Here is a 22,684-nt window from a genome sequence, read left to right as displayed (position 1 = left end):
GAAGCGACCAAGAAAGAGAAAGAGAATGATAGAGAAACAGATGAGCGAGAAAGAGAAAAAATATGTTTAGGAATATGTTTAGGGTGAGTGAACAGTGGCGCATGTGCAGGGGAGGCTCCTGTTACTGCTCTACTGTAGCTAAGGCAATATTTTCCAAAGTTCATACATTTAGAAGGGTCTTAGATAATTGTACAATGAACATTAAAGCTGGTTTGCCCGAGTGGTTAAGGGGGAAGACTTAAGATCTTCTGCACATAAGTGCGCGTGGGTTCGAACCCCACAACCAGCATTTTAAATCTTTTCAAATACCTTATTTGCACGATTTTTTAGACAATAATCTTCTATTTACTAAATGAATAGGCGAATCTAGAATTTTTCCCGCTCAAATTTTTTTATCTATAAATATTGGGCCTTAACATGTTTAATAGCTATCTGGTATTGGGCTTAACATTTTTGCTCATTCTATAATCTATACAAATGTTGGCCTACCTTATATATAATTCTTATTTGTGAATATTTATACAAAAATATATTCTACCAAAATATTTTACACTATGTCATATTATATCTCAAAAATTCCGTGCATTAGTACGGGATCTACACTAGTAATATATAAAGACGTTAAAACAAAAAATTTCAAATACCTTGTCAGATTTCAAAAGTTGTTGGGCCAAACTAAAAGTTCATTTTAGACATATATACATAATTTCATATTGAGATAGTTGAAAGATGAGTTAATGGTAAGATTAGTACCTGAACTTTGCTTCTTTTTTTTCCAGTTAAGGGTTTGAACTATCAAACTTTACAGTTAAGGGTCTCAAACTTAACACTGTTAACTTTTGGTTGTTAAAGCTACTCATAACAGCCATATTGTTCTTGAAACACACAAAAAACCAGCTATAACAAAATATTGTTAAAGCTACTCATAACTAGCCATATTATAGTGTACCCAGCTCCATCATTTGTCCTTAAATCTTCCGCTAGCAACATTAGAAACCAACTACAAGACTCGGTATTCTCCACATCCACCACAGCCCAAGCAATAGGGAACATTTGATAATTCCCATCCCTGCCAACAACCACCAACAATTGTCCTCCATAAGGACCTTTAAGCCAACAACCATCGATCGAAATAAATGGTCTACACCCAGCAAGGAAACCTTCCCTAACTGCAGCAAAACAAATATACATTCTACGAAAGACATTATTTTCAAGCTGAAATTTTACAGTATTATTTTGATCAGACCTCAAAATCTTAGCAGCGAAATTATTCAATAAACCATATTGCTCTTTGTACTCCCCAACAATTAGATTTAAAGCACACTTTTTAGCTCTAAAAGCCATATGCAATGACACTTTAAGCCCGAGTTCGGTCCATACGGATTGAATTATCTGGTGAAGTTTCAGATAAGGATTTGATTTGAACTTCTTCAAATAATGTCGAGCTATCCACTTACAAGTAACTTTCTTCACCATATGCTTTCTTCCACAAGAATGAACTCCGTTGTAGGTCTTTACTTTCAAATGCTTTTTATTTTTCATTACTTGCGCACGACTATCAGAATTCTCCCGCCTTTTTTCGGTATGATACGCGTGGGTCTGATTCATTATTTGGGAAGGTTATTTAATGGTGTTAAGTTTGAGTCCCTTAACCGTAAAGTTAGATAGTTGAGACCCTTAACCGTAAGAAAAATAAAAAATCGGGTACTAGTCTTACCATTAACTCGTTTAAAGATAGATTATTAGTGTAGATCCCGTGCATATTTACACGATTTTTTAGACAATAATATATAAAGACGTTAAATATTATAATTTGGTAATACTCCGTATGATTAAGCGGTGTAAGAGAACAAAATTGATAGTTTACACACCCAATAAGATTTGTTTTTTGAGGTACACCAAATAAGATGATGTTTAGACTTAACCTAATTAAATGAATAATTTAGATCGTGTGCGAATGCACGATTTTTTAGATTGTAATATGTAGAGAAATTAGCATTTAGCAATTAAACTATGGGGTGTTGGGTAAATGGCATATTGGCCGATTTTTAGCATATTCAAAGATTTTAACATGCGTGATCAATCAATATGCTAATTTTGAGTGGTGTTAGTCCAGTGGTAGCCGAGTTAAACCTTGAAGCTTGCAGAAATGCAGGAGCTGAGAGGTCTCGGGTTCGACTACCAGTTGGGGCGATGATCACTTGGCCACTGCAGTGGTGCGGAAATGTATGGGCCCGGGGGGATTCAACCCCCTCGTCATCAAAAAAAAAATGCTAATTTTAGTGTTTGGTAAATAGTATATTGAAATAGCATATTTAGGGTCAATACTCAATATGATGCTTAGGGGTGAGCAAAACCGGATATCCGATACGGTTTTGGAAACCGTATCGGATATCCGCTTTTTTAAATCTCCTTTTTTAATATCCTTATCCGATGCGGTTTTTTCGTGTATCCAGAAACCGTATATCCGGTTTTTCCGTATATCCGGAAACCGTTATCTGGTATCCGTTTTTCAGCCTCACTTATGTAATTTAAATTTTTTTTTTTTCTATGTGTGTTTGTTGGTTTTTTTCGTAACTTGAAAGTGTTTTAAAAAGTTATAAGGGTAAATAACTTATAAAGTTTAATACTAATAAGGTTTAAACACCAACATATTGTATATTTTGTGATTTTTGTATATATTTTAATATTTTATTCTAGAAAAAAGGCAACCGTATCGGATACCGTATATCCGGTTTTATATTTTACCGATCCTTATCCGATACGGTTTTTAAAGAACCGTATCGGATATCCGGAATTTCGTATCGGATATCCGGAAATCCGTATAATTAAATCCGTATAGCGTATCAGATACGTATAATAAAACCGTATCGTATAATTTTGCTCAGCCACCACAAGGACCATGCATTCCCATAAGGATATTTTATTATACATATATCGGCATATCCGTATAGCATATCGGCATATCATACATCATGCAAATTATATATATATATATAAGAGAGTTTTTTCAAGCGATCTAAGAGCGTCCACATCATCAAAAATTGTCCCATATGTTTCCTATAATTTTCCTATTTTATAATAGAATTGTCCCACATCGAAAGATTAACATACGATGGCTGATCCTATGATTATAAATAGGAGGCATTCTTGGAATTTATGTATCAACCAAAAATCTTTTGAGTCTCTTAAATATTTTCTTAGAGAACTCAAGTATCCTGAGAGACGGTCCCTCCTTCCCCAAGTTTTAGTGAAAAAATATAGTGGAGAGCTTTTAATTATTTCCTATATTAAATAATAAAAATTAATACACCAAACAAATAAAACGTAAATACAATTGTAACTTTGTAAGAAGATGAAGAAAATTGTATACGTAAGTACAATTGTAACTTTGTAAGAAGATGAAGAAAATTGTATGAGGTATTGACGTATTGTCACATGAGTCATGGATAAATAAAACGTAAATACAATTATAAATAAAACGTAAATAAAATTGTAAATAAAACGTACTCGGTAGTTAAGTTCGCAGTATATGGTTCATGTTCTTTGAATAAGAAGAGTCATGGAGCTATAAGTTTAAGGTCGTCATAAAATAAGTAGTGATGGACGAGTTACTTCTTGGTTTGTAAATAAGTGATCATCACATATGCAAAAGATTGAGCTTTTGACATGTTTGACTTAACAATCTACTAAATTGTGTGTTTTGTAAATGACATATTAAAATAGTAGATTGAGCTCCGATCTACTGTTTTCCAACATGTCGCTCCCACGAGCATAATCACTTTAGTAGATTGTATAAAATGAATATGTCTATAATTTACACATGTATACAACAATCTATTAATCTAAACACGCTAATTACCAAACACTTATACTAAATCTGTTAATCGTAATATACTAGTCAAACATGCCAATCAAATCTGTCATTTGTAATCTGCTTAACCAATCTGCTTCTGTTAATTATAATCACGAGTACCAAAACAGAGCCATCGCTATTAGCAAAGATATTCAAAAAAAATGAGAGATTCCGCTAATATGCTATCTGAATATGCTATTAACCAAATACGTAAAATTAGTAGATTGATTGGTCAAACTGCTATTTAAGCCGGAATTTACTAATTTCACCAAATATGCTGTTACCAAACAGGGCCTATAAATAGGAGTTATCATTGGAACTTATAAACTAACTCAATTTTTTTTGAAGCTCTCAACTATTGTATAATTAGATTAAATTCATGGTAAAAATTATGTGAAATCTATAAGTTTTTATAATAAAGTATACAATCTCTCGAGTATTGTATAATTAAATATGAGTTAATTATGTGAAATCTATACTCTAATAATATTATTTTCATAATTTTTGTAACGATATTTTTTTGACAAATAAAATGTACTCCCTCCTATTCCGAATAACTGTCCCATTTACCATTTCCATTTATTCACATAATTGTCTCATTTGCCATATTTGGACATGTTTTTTTGACTTTCCTACCCTTGACTCTTTTCTTTATTTACCACCGCAACCACCCCTAAACCACCATATTCAATACTTTTCATTATTTAACTCATATATTCTTACCTCTATACAATACTTTTCATTATTTTAACTTCATTCCTTAATTTTCGTGTCATTGTCCAAATGGGACAGTTATTCAGAATAGGAGGGAGTATAACTTTTTATATAAAAATTAGAAATATCACTTGAATATAATATAATATAAAAGTATAAATTATAATAATTAAAAGATTGTATACTTTACTTTTTACATTCAATAATATTATTTATGATACTTTCCTAAATTAATTTTTCGGAAACTCCGCCTTGATAATCATCTGACGTCGGACAATTCGACTATTTATATATACTATATTCACCACACTTACATTATTTTTCAATGTGAGATAAATAACATACTTAGGAAAACATCATATACGGTATTTTCTCATTATTAATTGGGCTGAATGTCGAACTAGGTGCGAAAAAAGATTGTGTACTTCTTACAATGTTATTTGTCCCACATCGGAGTTATCTTTGGAACTATCTTTTAAGGAGTTGTTTGGTTCACTATGGGAAGATAAAGTTCCTAGGAAGTTAAGTTCATGTGAATTTGTAATTCATGTGAATTGTAAAAATGTTGTTTGGTTGTCATGTGGAAAATGAATTCATGTGGGAAGTTGCACTTACCAAGGGGGGGCTAGGTAAGCAACTTCCTACATTATGGAGGAATTGAAGTTCCTTACTTCCTTGGGAAGTTATAATTCCCATGAAATGGGCAACCAAACAACATCATATTTAAGCAATTCATGGGAATTTCTACTTCCCATGATTTAAGAGGACAACCAAACAACCCCTAATAAGTCTCTTAATTATTGTCTTATTAGAGTTTCTATTATTATCTCCTTAATAATAAAATTTATTTATTAATTAATTATTTTTCTCGCATAATTAATAAACGGTAGGTATCTATGTATTTATCATTTGTTTTCTTTGAAATAGATATTTTAATCATATGTAAACAAATGATTAGATCTAAACATTAAAATTTTAAAATATTTTTTTCATTATGACCAAATTGCAACGCACGTGCATTCAACCTAGTATTGCAATATAAGGAAGTGATATTAACCCCGGTTTCGTCCTATTATTACCCGATTATGAAATTGCACTAGTATTCAATTCAATATTCATATTCATGCCGGGGCAGAAAAGGAAAATCCGAAAAGAACATGTGAGGTGGGGGGTTAGCATTGCTTGTTTAAGTAGCAAACTAGCAACAACTCTTATATCGTTATTATCTGCAATTGAATGATGTAGATTGTAGATCTATGAATGAAGTGATAATAAAGATGTAGAGTCACATGTGACAGGAACGTAGTAAGGTTTATATTCCATCACATGTGATCCGCCAGCCTTCTCTACACACATACTTACTACTGACAACAACCCTCATTATATCATGTCTTGCTTTCAACATTTTTCAACATTTGATCTATACGGAGTATAATAATACTATTATAAGTACAATTCTTTGATTAAACTTCACTCATCCTTGCTCACATTCCATCTCAAGCATCTTTTTCTTGTACATGTTGATATATACGGCCAAACATCAGCAGCTTATCCTACTCTTCCTCATGTAGCTAGCTCCCTTCCTATAAACATGGTACTTGAATTGGGGGGAGGAAATAACATTATTGTTTGTTACGAGACCGTCTAATTAGTCAATTACACATATGCGGAGTAATTCACTAACAAATTTGTACATTATCTCATCTATAGCCATCAATTCTTTACATTTATTTTTGACACATATATAACCTAAATAAAGAAAAAACGTATACATGCCTTCAAAAATATAAAAAAAACTGAAAAGATAACATATAGAATCAAAAGTTTTTTGTACATAAAGGTAAACAAATAAATGACCAGGAGATAACACTCAAATAAAACTGATGGGGCATATTCTGCACCCGCTGACCGAGTCAACATATTAAGCAAGGTCAAAGATATCCACAGCAAGTCAACACCTTGGACAAACTTAATCGACGACCGGTCGGCTGTCACACTTGGGTCTCGGCTAGGCAACTAGCCGTGGATACACATCCGCGTACTCATATCCAAGACCCCTCGGATGGAGTCAACCAGCCGGTGGCTCGCCATGGGTCCCTCGGCCGAGGGTAGATCGATCTCTTTCCACCGCGCCGCCACTTGGCCACTTGGCCACTACGTGACAAAAGGTGAAAGTCTATAAATACTCCTCAACCCTCATTGAGGAAAGGATCCAAAATAATCGATTAAACACACTAATCTGGGTATAAACTCCTTATCTCTCTATAATATACTTTGTGCCAAGTAACACACAACTTAATCCCTTTTAAGTTTACTGACTTGAGCGTCGGAGTGAGTTCGCTCGGTACCAAGCCGAGCCCTCAGTTTGTTCATTGTTTCAGGAGAGGCCGAAAGGAATAGTCAAGCAAAGTCATCATTCTTCAAGCTTACGTGGTAACAAATCCTGCTCCGGAATTACACCCGGAACAATTGGCGCCGTCTGTGGGGATCAATACTAAAAGCTAGTCAAATCCCTTACAAAAAAAAAAAAAAAAAAACGCAAAACAAAACCCACCGAGCAAGCTAAGAAGATGTCAAAACAACAAGAAGTAATTGTGAGCGACGAAACTGCAATCTACCAGGATGACACAGTCCCTCATTCTGAGATCGGGTAGTCCCCCACCGGCCGAGTAATTCAACCGGCGTACGGGATGCCGATAATACCAGAAACACCGCTGGCCGCCGGCCACGTCACTGTCATGGGATATGTGGTCGATGCAGCCAAACTGAAGCTATTCCTAGACCTGATGGGTAATACGCCGATCACCCCCGCCGCAACGACAGTGACGGCAGCACACCCGCAGGTGACCAGGGCCCATAAAGTGACCCCGAACAACTTGTCCGGGGCAATACAAGGAGTCATGCATATTAGGACGCCGGCGGTGCCCGTGGTGTCAGTGGCAGACCAAAGTCCTTCCCCACCTCGCGGGAGGACAGCGTCGCCGCGGCAACAACGAGGCCCGCCCCAAAGAAATGAAGAAAGAAGTCCGACTACCCAAAGTCAGACAACGAGAAGCCCTTCCCGCCACGGGGAGAGGAGGGGGACAAGGATTGCGAGGAGCCGATCGTCGCGTGTCATTCGACACATGGTAAGACAGCCCCTCAGTGCCTATGTCCTCGGAGTCTCCGTGCCGACCAAACTGAAGATGCCGTCCCTATCATACAAAGGGGAAAGTGACCCAACCGACCACGCCGAGGCTTTCGAGTCTTTCATGTCAGTATGGGAGCAGCCTGATGAGGTATGGTGCCGAGTCTTCCCAACAACCCTGCATGGGATGGCCCAGAGTTGGTACAAGGGGTTGCCTAATGGTTCGGTATACTGCTACGCCGACCTAAGGGATAACTTCATAGCCCAGTACGCCTGCAACAGGAGAAGGGCCGTGGAGACATCGGATCTCCTCACTATCCGACAAGGGGAGGACGAGTCTCTACGGAGCTATGTGAAGAGGTTCGACGCAAAAGCTCAGCAGATCCGTGAGCTGAACACCGAACTGGCGGCCTTCGCACTGATGAAAGGCCTCCCGAAAGGCGAGCTCAAAAATGAGCTGATCAAGTGCGAGGTCCTCAACTGGACTCCGCCGAAAGATGGCGGACCAAGCCGTAAAGGTGGAGGATTACCACAAGACTGGGTAGGCCACGGTGAAGCCGGGCACCAAGAAAGGAGGAGCACGGGAGAATATCGATGAAGGTCGCCGTGACATGAATAGGTCACGGCCGAAAGATCTAACGGAAATGAGAGCTCGGCGGGCGCCGGGGGGAGTTCGGGACCATACACCCAGAAGCGGTACCACGGTCTCACCCCCCTGGTCAAATCACCGGCCGAGGTCTTTGCCTTGAGCAAGAATGAAGGGCAGAAGTGGGAAAGACCCCCCAAGACGAGGGCGGAGGGCGACGCAAGCCAATTTTGCGATTACCACGGCCAGCCCGGCCATAAGACCGACGACTATCGGCATCTGAAGAACGCCATCGAGGAGCTGATCCGAAAGGGGGCTCTCAGCAAGTACGTAGCTGGGGCCCCGGAAACGAGCTCCGACGGGGCAAACAGAAAATCAGTATTCCAGAGGATGGGAGTGATCCAGGTGGTTACCGGAGGAAACGAGAACGGAGGGTCGGCTAATGGGCACAAACGGCATTTAAATGAGCTATACCAAGCCATCAACTTTGTGCCCACCACAGCGATCCCCGCTTCCACCGTCCCCGATATAACCATCGGAAAGAAAGACTACGAAGGAGTCGTAGCCCCGCACAGCGACCCGCTGGTAGTCCACCTGGACATATCCAACATGGTTAAGAGGTGCCTAATTGACACAGGCGCCTACACAAACATCATGTTCAGGGAATGCTTCCTCAATATCGGTCTGAAGATTGAGGACCTGAGCCCCTGCACCAACCCACTATACAGCTTCTCGGGGGCCGGCCTGGTACCCCTGGGGTCAATCAGGTTGCCGGTGATGTTCGGCCAAGACGATGCGGCCAAGAATGTTCTATCTGAGTTCGTGGTCATTGATGGTTCATCCGCCTACAATGTTCTGATAGGTCGGGTTACTTTGAGCGAGGCCGACGCTGTAATATCCATCCGGGCCCTGACATTGATGTATGTCTCGGACCGGGGGGAGGCACAAAAGCTCGTCTCAAAGGACGAGAGAGACGAAGTTGTCAATGTCCAAATATCTGCCAGAGGGTGTAACATGCAATCCCTCAAAGTGGCAAAGAAATCAGAGAAGGGGAAGAACCCATCCTTACGACAGGAGGGTGATCCGATGAGCACCAACAACGTCAGCATGGTCGAGGGAGCCGAGACCGAGCAAGTGGAAATTGACCCGGGACGCACCGAATCGCTTGCGGTGTCGGCCGGAGCCAAAATTCGAGCCGATCTCCTAGACTGCCGAGGAAGAACAATGACGTCTTCGCGCACTCGGCCGCCGAGATGCCGGCGTGAGCCGAGAAGTGATCGTTCACAAGTGAACGTGCTCTCCAACGCTCGCCCGTCAAGCGTAAGATGAGGAACTCCTCGGCCGAAAAGGATGACGCCATCAAGGCCGAGGTAGATAAACTATTAGAGGCGGGCTTTATCATACCTTGTACTTACCCGGAGTGGCTAGCAAATGTTGTAATGGTGAAGAAGTCATCAGGGGGGTGGAGGATGTGTGTTGATTTTACAAATCTTAATAAAGCATGCCCTAAAGATTGCTATCCCTTGCCTCGAATAGATAGTTTAATAGACGCAAATGCAGGCTACACTATCCGAGCTCGCTCGACGCCTTCTAAGGGTACCATCGGTATTCATGGTCAAGAAGACATGCCTAAGTGCGCATTCATCACCATACACGGCACATACATGTATAAAATGATGCCGTTCGGTTTGAAAAATGCTGGCGCAACTTACACTAGGCTGGTGGACAAAGTGTTTCAAGATAAAAAAGGGCGAAACATCGAGGCTTACGTCAACGATGCTATTGTAAAAAGCAAGTATGACAGCGAGCACTTGGCCGACTTGAGCGAAACATTTTGTTCACTTAGAAAATACAAGATGAAACTTAACCCAATGAAGTGCAACTTCGGTGTCCGTGCTGGTAAGTTCTTCGGCGTGCTTGTCAGCGCCAGGGGAATTGATGCCAATCCAGAGAAAGTCCAAGCAATACTGGACCTACCGGAGCCGAGGAATCGAAAAGAGGTTATGATGTTGACCGGGAGGATGGCGGCTCTCGCCCGTTTCATCTCTCGGTCAGCCGACAAGAGCACCCCATTCTTCAAAGTGTTGAAGGGGAATAAAGACTTCAGCTGGGGGGAGGAACAGAGCACAGCTTTCAGGCAACTGAAAACTCATCTTCAAACTCTCTCAACCCTGTCCATACCGATGCTGGGGGAGACGTTATATCTATACATAGCAGTTACCTCGGCCACGGTCAGTGCCGTAATCGTCAGAGAAGAAGACAAGCAGCAACACCCAATCTACTTTGTCACCCATACACTGTTGCCCGCCAAAAGAAATTATCCACTGATTGAAAAAGCGGCTTTTGCTATCGTTGTTGCCGCAAGGAAACTGAAACCTTACTTCGACGCGCATCCCGTGACGGTCTTAACCGACCAACCATAGGAGAAAGCATTGGAAAAATTTGAACAATCCGGCAGGCTCATCAAATGGGCAGTAGAGCTATCCGGCTTCGGCATTCAATACAGGCCGAGGCCCTCGATAAAGGGGCAAGCACTTGCAGACTTCCTGGCCGAGTGCACATACCAAGAAGAATCTCAGCCCGGCGTTTGGGAAGTATATACCGACGGGTCCTCTAGGGCAAACAGCTCAGGAGCCGGCATCCTTATCATCAGCCCAAACGGGGACGAGTTTGAGTATGCCTTGAAATTTACCTTCTCGGCCTCAAACAACGAATCCAAATACGAGGCGGTGATAACTGGAGTCGAGCTAGCTAGAGATGCCGGGGCGGAACACATTGTGTTGAAGACAGACTCACTATTGGTGACTAACCAAATCAGAGGAGAGTATGAGGCTCGAGACGACGGGATGGTAAGATACCTGGAAAGGGTAAAAGCTGACACCGCTAAATTCAAATCTTTCCAAATCCAATGCTTCCCCAGGTCTGAGAACAACCGAGCCGACGTTCTCTCAAAACTTGCCAGTTCAAGCATCAAGAATGTCAGCCGGACCGTGCTGGTGGATATCAGGAATGCTAAAAGCATCACTGAGACCGTCGGCATAGTGGGCGACATCGAAGCCGAGACGACGTGGATGACTCCGATAATGAAATACAAACTAACAAAAGAGTTACCGGAGGACCGTAGTCTCTCCCAGAAGATAAGAAGGATCGCCGCAAGGTACTTGGTGTTCGAAGGAGAACTATACAGAAGGTCCGTAATAAGACCACTTTTGAAATGTGTCGGCCCAGCCGACGCAGAGCTCATACTGACAGAGATTCACGAAGGCATCTGTGGACATCACATGGGGGCATGAACGCTAGCCCACAAATCTCTCCGAGCCGGCTACTTCTGGCCCACCATGCTTGAGGATTCCAGAGCTAAGACCAAGAAATGCAAGAATTGTCAGATGCATGCTCCGGTTATACACGCACCTTCCCGAGACTTGCAACCAGTACTTAGCCCCCTACCATTTGCACAGTGGGGGATGGATTTATTAGGGCCATTTCCGACGGCCTCCGGAGAAAGAAAGTACCTCATCATCGCCGTTGACTACTTCACCAAATGGGTCGAAGCTGTCGCGGTACCTACCAAGACCACGGCGGCCGTGAGAAAGGTAATCTGGGAAAACGTCATAACTCGTTTTGGGTTACCCCAAGTCATGGTATTTGACCACGGCCGAGAGTTTTGGAGTGACACGATGATGAACTGGCTAGAAGATCTCGGTGTCAAGTTTGCGTACTCTCCTCCGCCACGCCACCCTCGCAGGCGGCGGGCGACGACTAATAAAACAATCCTAAACGGGCTGAAAAAGAAGGTTGAAGATCTAAAGGGAAGGTGGGCTGATGAAATACACGGCGTCCTATGGTCCCTTAGAACCACAGAGAAAGAAGTAACGGGGTACAGTCCATTCCACCTAGTCTATGGGTCTGAAGCCATCCTACCAATTGAAGCAATGGTGCCGACATTCAGAACGCAAACCTTTAACCCAGTCGAAAATGAGGAAGGCCTGAAAGCCTCCCTAGACCCGGTCGAAGAAAGTCGAGACACGACACGGCTCAACTTAGCCGTTTACCAAAACAGAATGAGAAGAGCCTACAACCGAAGGGTCCACAAAATGGACTTAAAAGTAGGAGATCTAGTCCTAAGAAAGTCGGCCGCCACCAACAAAGGAAACATCCATGGCAAAATGACGGCCAACTGGGAAGGACCCTACAAAGTGGTTGAAGAAATGAGGCCGGGTACATACCGGCTGACAGACATGGAGGGTGTGCCTCTAATGAGCCACTGGAACACCGACAACCTTAGAAAATACTTCGTATAGCGGCGGAGGTGTCCGAGACCGTTGTGGGCACCCCAACGCATGATTATATCTAATGAAAAGTGTTCCAAGTCTTCCATCAAAATGAAGAATCCCCCTCCATAGTCCTACCAAAGTAGACGCCGCGGCCAAAGCCAGGCAGTCACTCCCGAAGTACAAAAGCGTATAAGCACTGTTGAGACGCAAATCTGACTGCCCCGGCCAATCCGGGGGTGGCAGAGGAAGCGATCAATATGTCTATAGATACGGAAAGCAGTTAAAATGTAAACTCGGTTGCCTCGGCCAAAGCCGGGAGTGACGAGGGAAACGCGACTTGCCCACAGCAGTTGTTACTCGCCACAACGACCAACATGCTTAGGAACGTATAAGTACGGTTGAGAAACGCAAATCGGACGCCTCGGCCAGGCCGAGAGTGAAAGAGGAAGCGATCAACACGTCTCAGATATCTAACGCTATCGCGCCAGTAACCCCCGATTGCCTCGGCCGGCACCGAGAGTGACGGGGACACAACGACCGATACGCTAACATGTTCACAACGGCGGTTGGGAAACGCAAATCTGACCGCCTCGGGCGGTGGAGGAAGCGACCGACACGCCAACATGTTTAAAAACGTTAAGTACAGTTGAGATACGCATTCTAACTGTCTCGGCCAAGCCGAAGGTAGAAACGGGAAAAAGCGCTCAACTAATAACGAAAGAAGACAACTCAGATGAAAATGAGATAAAGATCTCGGCCAAGCCGGAGGCAAAATAAACAAACTCTTATTAAAGTATTTACAGGTAATACAAGAAAGAAGTCGACGGCCGTCCCCATTGGGATAGCCTAAACACAACCTACCAAGAGTTTACAAAAAGAGAAGGAACAACAAAAGGTTACAGACATAAGACATTAAGTGCCAAAAGATGGCAGGGAGGAAAGGCTCAATAGTTGGCCCCCGAACAGCTGAAGCTATCCGACATGCCGAGTGAATCTGGTAACGACCGCCCGTCTCCCTATGCCTGTTTCTGCTCGCCATCAGCAGCAGTAACAACATCACCATCAGTGGGCGACCCAGAAGCCGACTTGGCAGCTTCGGCTGCCTTTGCCCTCTCAGCTTCCTCCCTGGCCGCCTTCACCTTTTCGGCATGGGCCGCCTTCTCCGCAGCCTCCTCAGCGGCCTTCTTAGCCCTCGCCTCCTCCGCATGACCTTTGCCTCTCCGCAGCAGCCGCCTTATCATCAAGCAGCTGGTCAAATTTTTGCCACGGGAAGGAGCCGTCAGGAAAGAGCTCTCTGATTACTTCCCTGGTAGCTTCTTCGGCCTGGTCCCGGTATTGGACGCGCATGTTAGGGATGACGTCAGTTTGGAGCATCTCAATGTCCTTCTCCCTCTGGTCGAGGATGACCCTCGTGTTCCGATGCGCCTTCGACTGAGCCATATACAGAGACTTCCATTCTTCCCTCTTCTTAACAGCAAAGTCGAAAGCAGGCTGAAGCTTGTCCCGCTCCTCCCGCAGCCTTAGCGGCGTCGGCCTCCGCGGCCTCAACCTTGGCCCTCTCGGCTAGGACCGCCTTCTCAAGATCCTCCCCGAGCTTTCGCTCGGCCGAGGAAATCATTTTCGGCACTCGGAAGTCCTTCTTCGCCTTCTCGGCCTCTTGCTTAGAAGCATCAAGCTCAAGCCTAAGCCGTTCAAGCGCAGGAGCCGCCTCAGCCATGAGCTTCTCTTGCTCCATAATGTGAGCACCGACTATTTCATTCCACTTCGCCAGCTTCCTGCACAATCTTGTGCCCTCCGTCACAATCTGAGCGGCGGAAATCTTCAGGGACGAGGAGTCGACGGTGACATTTTGATTGCCCGTCGCGATCGGCCGCTTCCCCAATTGCCGTCAAGATGGGGACCGGCCGGTGGCGGTTGATCTAAAAAAAATTCGGACAAAGCATCCATGTCAATATTCATTGACATGCCAGAGCTTGTCATCGGGAACGCCTAATGAACCAGCTAAATGCAACCGAGCCACAGTTAGATCTGTACCAGGCTTGGCCTTCTTGGTTGGAAGACCCATTTCTTTACCGGCCTCGGTAGCAGCGGCAGCAGCAGACGCTGTCTCTTTTCTCTTACGTAAAAGAGGAGATTCCTCTGCAACGGTGACCTCCTCTTCGACATCAACAACGACCACCACCTTCTCCTTTTGGACTGCTGATGACCGGGTTTTGCCGTCACTTCCGGTACCAAAAACTATTTGTAAAGTAACCCAATTTAAGTAGTATAAATCGGGGTCGAACCACAAGGATGGTGGGGTTAGGCTACAAGTCTTTGTCACTAGTTCTAGTTTAGTCGGATGCAAAACATGTGAATGATTACTACGCTAACAAACTAGGCTAAAACAATAGGTAAAAACACACACAAGACGGAAACAAGAGAGGAAAAAGCTAGGGTCTTTGGGTTTGTTTGGGTAGGGAGAGGGATATGCAAAGGTCTACTAGAAATGGGTCACGGTTTCGGTCAAGGAATCGAAGCTAGTTTCCTAGTCACCTTAAGTTCACCATAAAACTTTCATATTATGTCAAACTCATCACATACATGCTATCAAACACTCTTATTCACTCTCATGTAAAGAAATGTTAAGCAAAATTCAAAGAAAGGTAAGAACTTTCATTCACCCATTTCATCGAACACCTTCAATGCAAATATGTAAAGACTCGATTTTTAACCCATATTCAAATGTAAACAACTCATTATCATCCCTCATGTTTACCTAAACTCCCTCTTTAACCCTAGACTAATTCTACTCAAACATAGTTAACACAAGCAATACACATACACCAATACTAACCATGCCAAACATGGTTAGCAACAAGATTAAACAAACAACATAAGATGAAATGAAAAACATGTAAACAATTGAAATAGAATGAAATTAAGATAAGAAATATACCAACTTAAATTAAAGGAGCAAACTTGGATTGAAAAATGGAGGATGAATGTCTTCTTGTCTTCCAAAATTACAACCCAAAATTAATTGTAAACTAATTAAAGGAGAGAAATTTGAATACTAAGAACAAAAGAAAGATTACAAATTTAATTAAAGAGAAATTTAGAGGAAAAATAAGATGGGTTTTTCTATCTAGATCTAAACTACTCCTAATGCCTACTATTTTTCTATTTCTCTTCTATTGCTGCGTCTGTCTAATGTGTGCGTCTAAAATGTAGAGTTTTCAGTGTGTTATATAGTTCCACAATAAAGAATGAAACGACATGAACATTTAACAAAACGCAACATCACTTAAAATAGGGGCAAAGACGTCTTTTCAGCTCTTCTTAATCTTTTCTTCAAAAATGCATCCAGTCCAAGTGAATTAATCAAGCACAAACACCCAATCTTTGATGAATAATGGTGGCTCGTCGTGGGCTCAGTAGTTCGCAGGTGAGCACAGCCAGGCCATCGACGGAGAACGGATTTCTCTAGTGGCAGGTGCAAGACGAAGCTGTTGCTCGAGTTAATTGGTGCGGCAGTGGTGGAGTTTGGTTCAATTAATGGTGGAGGTGGAGAGGAGAAGCGGAGAACGAACTGAAGGGTAGCCGCTGGTTGTTGTCGGATTCGATGTGGGGGCGGCCTGATTTTAGGAGAGATCAGGGGAGTCGAGTATGGTGGTGGTGCAGCTGAGATGCGGGTATGGCGGAGAGACGAAAGTGGTGTCAGGGCTGTGATGATCTGAATTGGACTCGGGTTGCTGTTGGAAAGGCCGACTGAGTTGCTGCTTGTGGGCACGAATGAAGGAGGTGATATGGTGATGGGTTCATTTCGGGTGGTGGTACTCGGAGTTGGTGTTGCCTCGGTGGCTTGAGCAGGTGGTGGTCGGGTTTGATTAATGGTGGTGATGATGTGAATTGATTGTGTGTGTGAATTTGAGATGGAGGGTGAAAAATTGAGTTTACTGGTAAGATGAAGAGTTGATGATGGTTTTTGGTCAAGATTTATTTTGGCCTTTGACTTTCTCCTTGTCCTTGTTTTATCATATGCTCTAGTCAATTTATTTTGGTTTGTCTTTGACCCGTCTCATTAACTCGGATTTCCTTTATTCACAATCCACACCTACAAAAATTAAACAAACGAAAGCAATACCAATTTCTCCGAAAATGTGACAATGCCGACTAATTATTATAAGTTAGCTAATTAAATGAGCTTTTTAATCAATTAGGCACGCAAAATCGAGTCGGAATAAGGTATAAATGAGGGGTAAAATACTACCAAAATACTACTCATCAAATCTCCCCACACTTAAACCTTACTCGTCCTCGAGTGAGCTCATTAAATTAACTAAGACCCGTAATAAAAAAGCACTATCTAAACTACTAATATCCGATGAAAGGCAATTAACGGGCCTTCTCCGTCCCTTCAACTCACATTGAAATGCAATGAGGTATGCATTCCAATGCAAGGCAAGTGGGGGCTTGCGGAAAATTTTGATACATCCAACATTTAAGCACGAAAATAACACATAGGATGCATCGCAAAAAGTCAAGCCGCTTTCCTCATCTAAGCGACCGTTTTGTTTTCAATATCAAAGGTCTAGGTCGGGATATACCGGCTCAAAGTCTCAACAAGGTATCAACCCTCTACGAGTGGCTCAAGCAACCCAATACAACAACCAAGATGCCAAGGAAACAAATTCAAAGGCGGGAAAAAGGAAGCAAGGCTAAAAGTCCAAGATTGACATGACACGACACAAGATTCTACCAAGAGAGACCCATGACTAAGGGGACCTAGACTACCGACTTCCTCGCGGTTTTCACTCGTCACTCATTGAAGAACGGGTGTTTTCATGTGACAAAAATTAACCAAAAACACTCACCTACTACGACTCGTGAAACGTGCCCGCAATCTAACGTGTAATTCTATCCTATGACCATGTGAGATGCAAAAAGGAAGAATGCACACAAGTTGAAACAAAAGGTTGTAACGGGGCTTGGGGAACGGGTCAAAACGGGAATGGTGCAAGCACCGTTATGGATAATGAGAGGTTACATATCAAGAAATTGTCAAATTTCCCTTTCTTCCCAACTTATTACAACAAATGAATGAATCAAAAAGAACATGATATTAGTTGCCTAAATCACACAAAAATTTGAAAATCCGACCCATTTGGAAAAACATCATTTCCCCTTTATTTTGCAACGCCTTTTTCTACTCCTTTAATGATGCATAAGGAGTGTTGCTCGGCTTTTTCTCATCAAACATAATTCAAATACATAACAAGTAAATTTCTTTTCTTTTCATATTTTTTTCTTTTCTATTTTTCTTTTCTTTTTCAAAACCTCTTTATTCAATTTCTTGCCAAATATAAATACAAATGTTCCAACACACGTGAAGTGAGCTCAACTTCACCAAATTAGGACTCAATACCCCCAACTCATGCAACCACAACCATGACAACTTCTTGATCGAGGAAGGATGTTTTTGGAATGTAGTTGATATAGTAGGTTCCAAATGAAAAGGCAAGGCTCAAGGGGGTTAAACAAAAGGTTGTCCTAATCTAGAGGGTAGAAACAAAGCTTAGTTTGGCAATGTGAGGTTAAAACAAGTATATGCAACGAGTTTGTTTCAAAATTGTGTACAAAAATGAACACCTCATGGTCTAAGGGCCGAATGACACGTTTATGCGTATGAACATGACACGTCTCGCGAGGAGACCTACTCACAATCCTAAGCGGGGGTCGGGTATGAATGTACCGACCCATAGGAGGCTCTAAACCTCACATGTATGTAGTTAGGTCGAAGTCAAGGCCTAGCCTACGGTCCTCTTGGTCTCACAAGGCGGTCAACACTTTTCTTTCAAGCCTCATTTCCTGTATCTCAGCTGCACCACCACCATCCTCGACTCCCCTGATCTCTCCTAAAATCAGGCCGCCCCCACATCGAATCCGACAACAACCAGCGGCTACCCTTCAGTTCGTTCTCCGCTTCTCCTCTCCACCTCCACCATTAATTGAACCAAACTCCACCACTGCCGCACCAATTAACTCGAGCAACAGCTTCGTCTTGCACCTGCCACTAGAGAAATCCGTTCTCCGTCGATGGCCTGGCTGTGCTCACCTGCGAACTACTGAGCCCACGACGAGCCACCATTATTCATCAAAGATTGGGTGTTTGTGCTTGATTAATTCACTTGGACTGGATGCATTTTTGAAGAAAAGATTAAGAAGAGCTGAAAAGACGTCTTTGCCCCTATTTTAAGTGATGTTGCGTTTTGTTAAATGTTCATGTCGTTTCATTCTTTATTGTGGAACTATATAATACACTGAAAACCCTACATTTTAGACGCACACATTAGACAGACGCAGCAATAGAAGAGAAATAGAAAAACAAAGAGGCATTAGGAGTAGTTTAGATCTAGATAGAAAAACCCATCTTATTTTTCCTCTAAATTTCTCTTTAATTAAATTTGTAATCTTTCTTTTGTTCTTAGTATTCAAATTTCTCTCCTTTAATTAGTTTACAATTAATTTTGGGTTGTAATTTTGGAAGACAAGAAGACATTCATCCTCCATTTTTCAATCCAAGTTTGCTCCTTTAATTTAAGTTGGTATATTTCTTATCTTAATTTCATTCTATTTCAATTGTTTACATGTTTTTCATTTCATCTTATGTTGTTTGTTTAATCTTGTTGCTAACCATGTTTGGCATGGTTAGTATTGGTGTATGTGTATTGCTTGTGTTAACTATGTTTGAGTAGAATTAGTCTAGGGTTAAAGGGGGAGTTTAGGTAAACATGAGGGATGATAATGAGTTGTTTACATTTGAATATGGGTTAAAAATCGAGTCTTTACATATTTGCATTGAAGGTGTTCGATGAAATGGGTGAATGAAAGTTCTTACCTTTCTTTGAATTTTGCTTAACATTTCTTTACATGAGAGTGAATAAGAGTGTTTGATAGCATGTATGTGATGAGTTTGACATAATATGAAAGTTTTATGGTGAACTTAAGGTGACTAGGAAACTAGCTTCGATTCCTTGACCGAAACCGTGACCCATTTCTAGTAGACCTTTGCATATCCCTCTCCCTACCCAAACAAACCCAACGACCCTAGCTTTTTCCTCTCTTGTTTCCGTCTTGTGTGTGTTTTTACCTATTGTTTTAGCCTAGTTTGTTAGCGTAGTAATCATTCACATGTTTTGCATCCGACTAAACTAGAACTAGTGACAAAGACTTGTAGCCTAACCCCACCATCCTTGTGGTTCGACCCCGATTTATACTACTTAAATTGGGTTACTTTACAAATAGTTTTTGGTACCGGAAGTGACGGCAAAACCCGGTCATCAAAATGGCGCCGTTGCAAGGGACAAATTAAAGAATATTTCCTCCCTCATTGGAGGAGAATGATCAAAACCAACAAGCAAGGGACAATCAACAACATAGGAGACCCGATTAGTCTCCTTGTCCCTCACTTCTCCCTTCCACTCATCCATTTCAAACACAAGTTTTTCAAAAATGGGAGGGGAGACATCATAATCATCAAAGGTATCAAGAAGGGGGGTTTCAAACGACTTACCCATGCAAGCTTTATCAAGTAAAGGAGCATCATACTCCACATCAAAAGTCATAACCTCAAGCAAAGGGGCATAAGAAATGAGGTCAAGGTCATCGGTGGGTATAAGGGACTCATCCTCACCGCAAAAAGGTACCTCAAATCTCTCAAAAACGGGTTCACCAAGTAGGTGCACCTCACATTCCCCTTCACAATCGGTGCTCATACTCTTCTCCTCATCAAACATAACCTCCAATATGGGTGTAAAAGAAATGAGGTCTATGTCATGGGTGACTACAAGGAGTTCATCCTCACCACAAGAGCAATCCTCAAATCTCTCAAAAAGGGGCTCATCAACATCAAGAGAAATATCCCCTCCCTCATCAAGGCTATCCAAGGTATCCACAATCTCATGGTCACAAATCTCAATTCTAGTAACATCCTCTCTCATAAGCAACTCCCTTTTCACCACCTCATGGTCCACATCAAAAGACACACCCTCAAATTCACATAAACCAAGGTACTCAAATTTCTCACTAAGAAAACTACTTGGTTCATTTAACCTCACATCACCATCATCAAATTTCACGCTCTCTAACTCACAAACATAGTTTGGTGAATCATCAATCGGAAAGTGGGGTGTAGATTGGAATGAGGGATGCGGAAGTTCTCTTGAAAAGGTGCGAGGTGGTTCACAAAAAAAGTCAAAGACATGCACATCATTAACATCATTCATCATATAATCATCAATGGGGATTTGGGGAACATAAGAGGAGCATACATCATAATTTTCTCCAAAATCACCACATGGTTCACAACTTGATGAAAAAGATTGCATATTACAAGTATTCATCGGGAGAGGGGGGTAGGCATATGAAGTGCAAACTTGAGAAGTATGTCCTACTCCTCCACATGTCGTACAAGTGGAATAGAAATCATTTACACCATGCATATTCATAGGAAGTGGGGAAAAGTGATAAGGAGGGGCATCATGGTTAACCATTCTTGACTCGGAGCTTCTAGCCAAGTAAGTAAGAAGCTCCCACCTCTCACCATAAGTCATGCAAGTAAATGTCCCATTACAATGTTGCTCAATGTCATCCCTCACTTCATCAATAACGCCATTATAGATCATGTGGCAAAACTCCCACTCTTGAACATCCAAATTAAACATGTAGACATGTTGCTCAAGTCTTTCCCAAAAAACATGAAATGGTTCATACGGAAATTGCGGATAATCAAATATCATTTTTTTTGTGTTTTTCAATTTTTTTCAAAAACAGTAAAAGTGACTAATCCTAAAACTAAACTAAGTCTTATATCTAACTATGCACCATCCCCGGCAACGGCGCCATTTTGATGACCGGGTTTTGCCGTCACTTCCGGTACCAAAAACTAATTGTAAAGTAACCCAATTTAAGTAGTATAAATCGGGGTCGAACCACAAGGATGGTGGGGTTAGGCTACAAGTCTTTGTCACTAGTTCTAGTTTAGTCGGATGCAAAACATGTGAATGATTACTACGCTAACAAACTAGGCTAAAACAATAGGTAAAAACACACACAAGACGGAAACAAGAGAGGAAAAAGCTAGGGTCTTTGGGTTTGTTTGGGTAGGGAGAGGGATATGCAAAGGTCTACTAGAAATGGGTCACGGTTTCGGTCAAGGAATCGAAGCTAGTTTCCTAGTCACCTTAAGTTCACCATAAAACTTTCATATTATGTCAAACTCATCACATACATGCTATCAAACACTCTTATTCACTCTCATGTAAAGAAATGTTAAGCAAAATTCAAAGAAAGGTAAGAACTTTCATTCACCCATTTCATCGAACACCTTCAATGCAAATATGTAAAGACTCGATTTTTAACCCATATTCAAATGTAAACAACTCATTATCATCCCTCATGTTTACCTAAACTCCCTCTTTAACCCTAGACTAATTCTACTCAAACATAGTTAACACAAGCAATACACATACACCAATACTAACCATGCCAAACATGGTTAGCAACAAGATTAAACAAACAACATAAGATGAAATGAAAAACATGTAAACAATTGAAATAGAATGAAATTAAGATAAGAAATATACCAACTTAAATTAAAGGAGCAAACTTGGATTGAAAAATGGAGGATGAATGTCTTCTTGTCTTCCAAAATTACAACCCAAAATTAATTGTAAACTAATTAAAGGAGAGAAATTTGAATACTAAGAACAAAAGAAAGATTACAAATTTAATTAAAGAGAAATTTAGAGGAAAAATAAGATGGGTTTTTCTATCTAGATCTAAACTACTCCTAATGCCTACTGTTTTTCTATTTCTCTTCTATTGCTGCGTCTGTCTAATGTGTGCGTCTAAAATGTAGGGTTTTCAGTGTGTTATATAGTTCCACAATAAAGAATGAAACGACATGAACATTTAACAAAACGCAACATCACTTAAAATAGGGGCAAAGACGTCTTTTCAGCTCTTCTTAATCTTTTCTTCAAAAATGCATCCAGTCCAAGTGAATTAATCAAGCACAAACACCCAATCTTTGATGAATAATGGTGGCTCGTCGTGGGCTCAGTAGTTCGCAGGTGAGCACAGCC

At 41.7% G+C, this 22,684-nt stretch overlaps 1 protein-coding gene and 1 non-coding gene across 2 annotated transcripts in view; one reads left to right on the top strand and one right to left on the bottom strand.

Annotated features, from left to right (window-relative positions):
• Positions 1-22,684, bottom strand: part of LOC141657771 (protein CELLULOSE SYNTHASE INTERACTIVE 1-like) — a 468,470-nt gene that overhangs the window by 53,007 nt on the left and 392,779 nt on the right. The gene's annotated exons all lie outside the window — the stretch shown is intronic.
• On the top strand, positions 207-289 carry TRNAL-UAA (transfer RNA leucine (anticodon UAA)). Its single transcript has one exon. It is a non-coding gene; the product is annotated as a tRNA-Leu (tRNA).

This window comes from Silene latifolia, chromosome 5, assembly GCF_048544455.1.
Source record: "Silene latifolia isolate original U9 population chromosome 5, ASM4854445v1, whole genome shotgun sequence".
NCBI classification, from domain to species: Eukaryota; Viridiplantae; Streptophyta; class Magnoliopsida; order Caryophyllales; family Caryophyllaceae; genus Silene; species Silene latifolia.
The sequence above is the reverse complement of the archived record's forward strand: the minus strand, read 5'-3'. Positions and strand labels throughout refer to the sequence as shown.